The following is a 7,694-nucleotide window of genomic DNA, read 5'->3' as shown; positions in this document are numbered from 1 at the left end:
CTCATCATTATCCATTCTCAGAGTAGATTTTTCCTAAAAACATGGGCCTCTTCGCTGAGTTATTCTTCCTGGCCCAGCAAGTACGGACTCTGCCCTCACTCTGCCATGAGCAGGCCTGTGTGCCGAGCGTATACGTCTGCGAAGCCAGGTGAGTTTAGGAAGGGAAATTTGTTGAAAATTGAAATCCTCGCGTATTCCAAGTGGGAGCGAGTTTCGTGTTATTGACTCTCTGTGCAGACCTGCGTGGCCGCCTTCTCTGTGGTGTGGGTGAGAGCAGGCGGGGGCCACAGTCATCATCGCTCAGCGTTGCATCTGAGTCTGTTGTAGAAACACAGTCGAGAATCTCAGTCTAGAGGCATCTTTAAAGTCACTGCGTCGCTGGCAGCTCCTGCGGGGGCTGCTCTGGTCAGCCTCAGCCTCCTAACGCCCAAGGCCCGGAAAGGCTGACTGAGCAGTTGGTTTTCAGGTTCCATGGGGTATATTCGCTTGGTTCTGAGAATCTTCTGTCTGGTTCTTTCAACAGGGGTGCTCAGAACAAGGCTTTACCCTCAGCTGGTGCTGACTATGTCCAGCCCTTCGTCCTGTACCTGGGGGTCCCCAACCTTAGTGCCATCAGGAATCGGTGCTTCTATGAGAACCTAATGATCTGATGATCTGATGATCCAAGGTGGAGCTGAGGCGGTGATGCTGGCGCTGGGGAGCAGCTGCAAACACAGATGAAGCTTCGCTCGCTTGCCCGCCTCTCTCCTCCCGCTGTGCTGCCCGGTTCCTAACAGGCCATGGACCAGTACTGATCCATGGCCCGGGGATTGGGGACCCCTTCTGTACCCCATGTAGCCAGCAGCAGCAGCAGCAGCAGCAGCAGCAGCAGCAGCAGCAGCATCTGAAACTCCTCCATCTGCGGTGACATGTATCAGGAACAGCCTGTCCCCTCCCAGGCAAAGGGGCCTCCCAGGAAGCCTCAGGCTCTGGGATGTCCCTGCCCCTCTGGGAGTTTCAGCTGGGCTCAAAGGCCTCAGAGGTCCCTTCCACCGGTGATCGCCTGAAGTTTTCAACACCTGCGTAGCTGCAGCAGATCCTGAAGTGGACACATCAGGGAGAAGCAGCTGGAGGGGCGCTTCCCCGAGGCCTGCCCAGAGTGGGAGGCTACGTCTGCTGGACAGACCAGTTCCACCCACGCCCCAGCTTCCCTCTCCTATCGCGTCTGAGCAGAATCTTGCCTTTTGAGAGAAGAAAAAGAGCTACTCATTCAAGTGGCAATTAAAAGGCCCGTACAGGCTTATGCCGAGAGCCCAGCAAGGCTTAATTGATTGCTCCAGCCCCTGTGAGCCTTGTCGGCTCAGCCAATCTGTGCTCTCACACCTGAGAGAGCTGGCAGACGCCAGAGGGACTGACCGGGGCTGGGGAAGGGTGCCCTTCCTCTTTTTGCCTCAGGACACACAAATACACATGTCCCTACAAAGGAACAGGGCCTAGGGGTAGGGGAATCCCTTGCCTGTTCGCCTGGGACACCTCCCATTTACACCTGCCATTCTGGTGTCATTATTAATAGTACCACTCCTTGTTTAAATGGTAACTTTTATGGTCATTCACTTAAGGGGAGCTTAGGAGAGAGATGGAGGTGGGAGAAGCAGATCGACGAGATGATACAGAGAACGGAGACTCTGGTCTTAGCTGCTTCGTGCTCTGTCTGGACCACGGAACCTGGACGGGCATCCCAGGAGCCCGCAGGGAGAGGCTAGCAAAGATCGCTGCATCCTCCCAACTCAAATGAAGATAGTCCTTGTGTCCAATCCAGAGGCATGGATCACGTGATGCTCTGATTTAAGGTCTCACGGGGTGAGAAAAAAAAAAACTTTTAGGCAAGGTGAATGGTCATCTCTGCTATTCTAATCATTACACATTTCTTATCAAAGTATCTCCTTACCTGTTACAAATGTATCTGCGTCCATGAATCAGTTTTAAACTATAAGTTCCCAGGACAGCTGTGGACAATGAATTTCATCTCAAATGCCAGCTCTGGCTCTGAGTGTTGGCTTCTGTCTGGGTCGTAGTGTTGGAAAGGATTCTGAGTCTTTATGCGAGTTGAGCATCAGAATACCCGTCGCCGTGTCTGCTCGGCGGGGCGCAGAAGATGCAGGTGGTGGCACAGTCTGCTGTGGGCTGCTCTTGCCCCAGAGGACGTCGGCAGTTGCAGAGTCTCTTTCTGCACAGAGCCTTGGCTTAGCGCTCTGCTTGCGTGGATGCTCGTGAATGCCATCGGGGATCCTCTGCAATGCCTACGGGGTGGCCTTCTCACCCCGTTCTCTCTCCTACTGCCGTACAGCCTTACTTCAAAGAGGGCACAGTGTCAGCTCCCTCTCCTTGGGACAAGAACTGGACAAGTCTGAGACCAAGAGATAGCTTGGCCGGGCAAGATGCCTTCTCAGACTAGCGTCGGTTCTTGGGGAAACTTTCTCCCCAAGCCCAGTGCCAAGCACGGCTGTGGCACATTTGGGATCGATGCCTTCACATCCTGCCCATCCCTAGCCCAGCTTCCCACTCCAGGCCCCAGCCCTCAGCTTCGAAGGCAGGTCAGCAGAGACCCTGGCGTGGGGCTCTCCCTCTAGCTCTCAGACTTATTGAAAAAATTGCACCCTTAGACAAAGAGGCAGTGACACAAATGTTGTTTTGGCTCTGCAGACCGAGGCTGCTACTTCTGTGGCAGGTGTTTCTTTGAGGTTTGTTCAGTCTCTTGGGTCACAGCCAGCCACCCAGGACAGGATGTTGTGTGTATGGGAGTATCTGAGGAAGTATTCGCAAACAGGCCCATCTGTCCACATGAGAATGAGTCTCTCTTTCTTCCCTTCGAGGTCACAAAGCCTAAGGTATCAGAAGCTCAGTCTGAATGGTCTATTATTTGTCTGTTCAACCAAGTGCAATTGAGAGCTCGGTTGTGTTTGCTCCAGTCACTGCTGATCCGGACTGCGATGGTCCTCGACCATTCCTGATGAACTCCAGAAAGGATGCTACCGTGGCGGAAATAAGTTATGAATATTTGCAAAGCGTCCTCAAAGGGAACACGAGAACAGGATGAGCTCTGGGGAAGTGAGCGAGTCACAAAGTGGCACTGAAGTCACAGGGCTCGGTTCCCTCTTTGGAAAATGAAAAGATTGACCTCCGTGTTGCTATGACTGAACCGTGGCCAGTGTCGAGATGGCCCGGGAAAATCGGCGTGTCGGCTGAATCCCGAGGCTAAGGAATTCTGGACGCCGAAAGTCCCGCTCCCGTCGTGACGGCACCAAAGGAATGAGCCCTGGCCACGTGTCGGGGCGATGGGAAGCTTATAGTTCTCCCCCTTTCTCTTGAAGCCACACGATGTCAACGTCAGCGATCTAAATTCAGCCCAAGTCTCTGACTCGGACAACGGAGGTGAAGACGGCTTGGAATTCCCACAAGGAGGCACGCTCCCGCTTCCGGGGCGATGGAGAAGATGGGGAAGCCGTTGCCTCCGCGCCGGTGATGCTGCGCCTTAGGCGGGGCTGGTCCATGGGTCTAGTTCAGTCACCCACAGAGCTGACCCTGAGCAGAGCTGGACGAGGAAGTTCTGCCCTCCGTGCAACTCATCCCTGCCTCGTGGCCTCTCTGCTCCGCGCCGAGGCCCCAGCTCACCCACAGGTTCTCGGTGCCTGGCTGGACCGCCCTAAAACCAACCCATACACCCACGGATGCTGACATTTGCCGTCACTGGTTCCAGTCTGGGTTCACCCAGAAGCAGCTCTGGGAGGGGGAGCCACACACTCTGAGGTGACTCTGGACTTCTGGTGGGGAGGAGGGGAGGCGGGAAGGCAGCTGGAGGAGAAGGTTATTAAGCCAGCCCCCCGGGGCCCCCAGCTTCACTCCCTGGGGATCTCGGGCAGATCTGTAGGTGAGGGGCCCTTTGTATAATAGTGACTGTCCACCCCCTCGGTCCCTGTGGAGAGCTGCCCCAGAGACAAGATTAACTCTCCCACTTCTGACAAAGCAAACTTTTCTGGCTTCATAAAAATCCCTCGGGCAAAGAGATGGAGCTGCTGGCTACTGGCAGGTACACACAGCCACAGGAGACCCTTGAGGCAGTAGGGACGAGGGGTACGGCATCTGCTCCTCGCCTCGCTTCCCCTTCTGTGTGCCCTGTCCCATATTAAGAGACACTGGGGACAGAAGATTTGCATGAGTCTTCCTACTCAGACCCAGTAGCCTCTGCAGCCCGTTCTGTACCCTCCTTCCTGCCGCCACTTGAACCACAGAAGGCGATCATAATATGCTTCTAGAAACGGCTTCGAAGCCCTTAGACCCAAACGCAAGTGCCCCTGGGGCTGGAGACAATTAGGGGCGATTACCGAAGGGCTGCTGTGTCCTCTCTTCCTAGCAGCAGATGTTCTCGTCACGTGGTCTGAAGAAGCCTAGATGTGTTTGCAGAGAATACGGAGCCAGGGCCTCCCAGGAACGGGGACGAAAGAGCAGAGACCCAGCAGCTGGTCCGCATAAGGGGCTGGTCCAAGCTGCGCCCGGGGCGGGAGGCCTTACGCACGCCAGGATGGCCGGGGCGTTTCTATGGAGAAGGAGCCAGCAGGGCAGAGCACGGCACAGAGGCAGCGGCCCCAGACGCCTGGGCCCCGCGGTGGAGCTGGGCCGCCTGGCGTCTGGGCCCAGGACAGTGAGAGGGCTCGGGCTCCGAGCTGGAGCACCCTGCCCTGAGGTTTGCACTGGATGGCGGGGCCCTGGCCTCTTCTCGTTCACTATTGCGTGTGAAGCATAGTGCGCATGGGACAAACGTAGGCAGCCAGGCAGATGCACGAGTTGACAAAAAAAAAAAAAAAGACAGTGTGACACATCGTAGCACCGGGTAAGGGACCATGAGGTCGGGGTGGCGTTTGGGGAGTTCCAGGGACATAAGTGTGGGTTAGAAGCGACATTTCCCTGAAGGCTCGCCCCCCAGCTTTCTCCGCGCAGTAAACTGGCAATTCCGCCCCCCCAATTCTCAAGTGAGAAAGCACAAGAACCACCTTCCGTGTCCCTCCGCCTCTCCTGCCTGCCACCCTGATCACGCTGGGGTCCCGTCACTTCCTCTGCTGTCACCGTTGTCCAGGCTGCCATCGGCTCTGTCCGTACATCAAACACAGGCCGCGGCCCGTTCTCACTCGCCCCTTCTCTGCTTTACGTTATCCGTTGCGCTTCTCTGCACCGGACACACGCGTGTCCATGCGTTTCTTGGGTGGTGGCCTCTGTCCCTTTCCTCTCAGGAGACTAGATGCTCCCCGAGTCCTTAGACTGTGTCTCTCTCGTTCAGCCTCTTACGCTTCCCAGTGCCTTGAACAGTGCCAGGCACAGGGCCGATCATAGTCACAGAATTAATTTGAGCTGAAGACTCAAGGCCCCATAGTGTCACTCTGCGACGGGTTCATCTCGACCTGTCACTCAAGGGCCACGAAGCGCTTCCTGATCTCTTCCCCGTAGGTGGGAAGGGGAAGGAGCGACCTTAACAGACGAAATGCCCAGTGATGATAAGCAACGTGAGAGGCGAGGCTGGCGTATCACCGTTTCTGCCCGACCCCCACGGAGGGGGTGTGGTGAGGGTGCTGCAGACGCCAGTCTTGAATGGAGAGGCCAACTTCCCTTCGTCAGAGCCCAGGCCGGCTCCTCCCTCCTCCCCGTCCGTGCTCTCTCAGCTCCTGGAGCTACTCTCTAAGTTAACGCATGTGACACTCTCAGAGAGTGACTCCTAGGGCAGCAGAGGGACGTTAGTCTCTGAATCCCTAAATCTACCTGGTATTTCTAGGTCCATGTGTCTGAATCATGGCAGCTGCTTGATATTTCCAAGGAATGAATGAATGAATGAATGAATGAAGAAAAAGCAAGATGGTGGCCCCAAGACCAAAGTTGGCCAGAGCCTCCTAGAACCAGCTGGGCACACTCTGCTGCCCAGGCTGGGTAGGACTGCACGATGCAGGTAGAGGACGTGTCCGTGCCCGGGGAAGAGCGGAGGAGACACCCACGTAAAGGGTGCGTGTGGACACTTCCGACGACCACATCGGAACACAGGCGTAACTGCGGCAGCTGCTCAGCGTCCCCTGGGCAGCCTGGGACTCCGCCAGGCAACAGGCACGTCAGAGCCACCAGCGAGGCTCCCTGAGCCCTGGCAGGTACATCGCAGGCAGAGACCTAACTCCACTCAATTGCAATCTGTGTTTATGGGCCCATAATCAAATGGAAACTGAAAGTTTCTCATGAGAATCATCTGTCAGAATTGCACGGTGTCCAGACCCTGCTCTGGGAGACTGGGTTATAAATACCAAGCTCTGCTCCAGCTCCGCCGTATCTCTAGAGACTCATGGGTCATTTTTCAACCCGGCACTAATCCGAGGAACTGGCTCTTCCATCAAACACTCTGTCTAACAGGCTGGGTATTTGAGACACTGATTGTCCCCAGTGGATCAGGGAGGTAGGAGTGATCGTAGGAGATGAATCCTCGTGCCAGCACGGCCTCCTGCATCCTGGACCCTACCGAGCAGCTGCCTTGCTCTGAGACACACACCTCCAGGCACCCACCAAAGGATCCGTCACCGAAGCATCTCTTCAAAGAGAAAGAAAAAAAAAAAAGATTTCCTTATGACAAAGGGTGCCCCATACAATAAATGTGGAAAACTAAAAAATTCGAGGAGGAAGAAAATTACCATAACTCCATCACCTGCAGAAAAACTCTGTACCGTTTTTGGAACAGATTTCCAGACTCTTCCCCCCCACCCCCTGCAATATATTTTTCTTTATAAACCATTTTTAACACTGCACATGCTCTTTTCGAACTTGCTTCCCTCGCCCCCACTAACGGTCATCATGACCATTTCGCCCCATCGCTCTTTTCCTACAGCGTGATTTTTAAGAGCCGCATCGATTTTCTTGGTCAGGCCCTTTTTTGTTTCCACTCCTCCGATAGTATAGACGACGCCGTGAAGAACACACTGTGTACATAGATTTCGGATTATTTCCTTAAGATCAATGCGTAGGAGTGAAATTACGCCACGTCAAAGAAAATGTACATTTTTGAAAGTCTCGATACTATTACACTATCTCTCATTGTGTTCTACGTCTTTAGAAATAACCAAATATATATATATATTTTTTGAGTACTTTTAACCAGTCACCACTCTAGAAGAATAACCAAGCAAGGAAGGCGACTTACCGTCTACCACGCATGTGGCGGAACGGTCTCTGCTTACACTGGCTGCTTCTGGAATCACAGTTTATCTCCTCTGGCTGCAGCTTATCTGAAGATGCCATTACAGCTGGGGGAAGTGAGTCCTCTTAGAAAATTAACTCTGAGCCTCCAAACTCCTTCTAACTTTGTGGGATCTTTAGAATTTATTTAAAAGGTAACATCGTACCTGCTCTTTGCTCTTTGAGATGAACCTGAACGTGGTTATTTAATTGGGTGATCTAGGATGGGGTGGTCTGATCAAGTGTGAAGGTAGAGGTGAATCGGCCTCACTGGGGAAGACCCGGAGGAGGGTTAGGAAGAGTGAGGGGTTAAGAGAGAGTCTTGACTTTCTTGGGACAGAGGACACAGAGCTTCTTTCCTGATGCTGGGCTGTGGGCGAGCTGCCTATACATGCTGGCGACTGAAAGCTCACAGTCCGCCTGGGTGGCCAGTTGGAATGCACTACAGAGTCAGTGCT

The sequence above is a fragment of the Pteropus vampyrus genome, unplaced genomic scaffold (assembly GCF_000151845.1).
Source record: "Pteropus vampyrus isolate Shadow unplaced genomic scaffold, Pvam_2.0 Scaffold72, whole genome shotgun sequence".
Lineage (NCBI taxonomy): Eukaryota > Metazoa > Chordata > Mammalia > Chiroptera > Pteropodidae > Pteropus > Pteropus vampyrus.
Note: the sequence above shows the minus strand (reverse complement) of the source record.